Below are 2689 nucleotides of genomic sequence, written 5' to 3' on the forward strand. Positions count from 1 at the left end.
GCTACATCTCCAAATACTGAAACATCTCGTTTGTCCAAAATTCATATACACCGTCCAAGTCCCACCCCTTTATGAGTCAGTGAGGTAACAAAGATCCCCCCCCCCACCACCGACAATTCTCTTATTATGCAAGAACGACGATGTAATTATAACACGGACCTATGGCAGCGCGTCTCACGCCCCCTGACAGGCGCACACTGGCACAGTACTCATCATAAGTCTAGGTCTCTCTCTCTTTCTCTCTCTCTCTCTCTCTCTCTCTCTCTCTCTCTCTCTCCCTCCCTGGAATATTCCTGTTGTCATTCACAGCTTTAAGGAACATTTAAATAAACAAATGTTACTCAAATGGAGCTTAGATCTATCAGAATCAGAAAAAAACTTTATTTGTCCCAGTGGGGTAATTACAAGGTAAAGGGCGGCATATAAAGAAATTAAAGAAACATAGTAATAATAATAAATGAAAACAGCACTGATAATGATAATAATTATATACACCTACGCAGAAAACAAGGAAGCATAAACCTAGTACAGAAGCAAAATGGGCCAATTCTGATGGAGAAAATAATTTTGGGCAATTCAAGAATAACATCGAACTGTCGAGATTGAAGTTGAAATTTTAAGAAGAAAGTCCAAATATAATGTCGAGATTAAAGTCGGAATTTTGAAAATGAACTCAAAACACAGCAGTAAATAAACGGGTGCCATGTTAAAAATGGAGGAAAACAACTCGTCCGCCTCTTTTTTTGTCTGATGACAAAAACATCTTTATTTCAATACAGGAGTTATTTATATCCTGGTACGGCATACTACTATCAAGAAACACTACCAGAAGAGGCCAGGGGATGATATAAAGCTATGCATTGTCAGTGCTATAGGGATATCTGAGTGTCCATACTGTGGGACTTAAATGAACAATCCAAAACATTGGCCCAATTTCACTTATCCACATCTTTAGAATTACATAATAAATGAACCATGTGAGTGACCCGCAACATATTGCCATCTATTCAATTTAACTTTATTTATATAGTGCAGAATACAACAAAGTCATCTCAAGTGCTTAACAATATAACATTTATAGTAAGAAAGAAAGAACCCAACAAGATCCACATGAACAAGCATTTAGTGACAGTGGGAAGAAAAAACTCCCTTTTTTAATTTTTCTCCGGCAGAACCAGGTTTAGAGGTGGCAGTCATCTGCCTCGACTGGTTGCGGTTTAGTGAACAGAAGGACGGGATGGAGGGATAGACCATCAGAGTGTCCCAGACTAGTTGAGCCATGAACCATCAACCCTGAACTGCTAGCTCCAGCATCAAGACTGAAACAAAAAAGAGAGCAGAGGGCGAGGAGAAGGCACAGACTGCAGGAAAAAACATGATACACTATGATAAACTCGTTCCTAGTGGTTAGGTTAATATTATTATTAAATGTCATGCAGCCTTCCTCCATGCTCAAATGCTGCCAATACAGACATGGTTTTGTCTTGTACTGGGCACACGTAGTGATCTAGAATGAAAACTAAAGCCACCGAGATGCCCCTAAAATCTTCAATCTTCATTTCAGATCTTCACTGTTCACTTGGTTATAAAATGTAGAGAGCACACGTAGGATTGGGACGTTTTTGGAGACCAGTTTTTACTCATCCGTCCAATGAAGACTCTGACCCCTCACCAGCCCAGCAGAGCCCTATGTTCTTCCCAACACCACCTGTTCGAGGTGCCCAGGTCACGTTACAAACAGTGGGGTGATCGTGCTTTTGCTGTGACAGGTCCAAATCTCTGGAACTCGTTGGCACTTGAGTTACGTGCCATCACACACCTGCCCCTGTTCAAAGCAAAACTAAAGACTTAACTGGTTAGAAGGGCATTTGACAAGTAGTTCTGTGGCACTTGTAAATGTGATAATGGTCTGTTTTTAATTATATAGTATGCCGTTTTTAAAATGTATTTTTATTGTGTGGCCAATTCACCATATGACAACAAACGGTAGATCTTGGCCGTCTACAAAACGCTGTGTAACGATGAATGCGTTAAATTTCAAAGTTGGGTTGAATAACAAAGAGATTCTTTTTTTTTTTACCTCATAAACATGGCATTGTAATCTCTTTAAGGAGTTTGAAGAGATATTGCGAAAAACGTAATCTGTTTCTAAGGAAAAAACAGTCAAGTTTGGAAGTGGTGCAGCATTCAGTCCCGTCTGTGGCTATTGAGGATTTGTACGGAAACAGATTAGGGCTAGTTTTGATGGAGACTGTTGTTGTATATGGTGAATTGGCCCTTGTCCGCGTCAGTAGATTTGACTTTAATAGCAAACTTTCGACTTTAATTTAATTTTTTTTACTTTAATCTCAACATTGTACTTCAACTTTATTCTCAACATTTTGACTTTAATCTTGACATTTTGACTTTAATCTTGATTTTCCCAAAATAATTTTCTCTATCAAAAATGGCCCTAATCCGCTTCCGTAAAATGGTCATTGCACGTTTAAAAAATAGTTTTCAGTGAGATCAAACAGCATTCTTTGGTGATTTTTTTTTAATGTATGTTGAACAATTGCCAATGATTTTACACAAATATACTGTAACTCAATGTTATGTTTGCAACTTGCATCAAGTTTTCTAACTGAAACATTTGTGATTGTTACAAAACCATAGTTTCTTATAGTAATATTTCACAAGCAAGAAATAA

This window comes from Gouania willdenowi, chromosome 11 (genome assembly GCF_900634775.1).
Source record: "Gouania willdenowi chromosome 11, fGouWil2.1, whole genome shotgun sequence".
NCBI classification, from domain to species: domain Eukaryota; kingdom Metazoa; phylum Chordata; class Actinopteri; order Blenniiformes; family Gobiesocidae; genus Gouania; species Gouania willdenowi.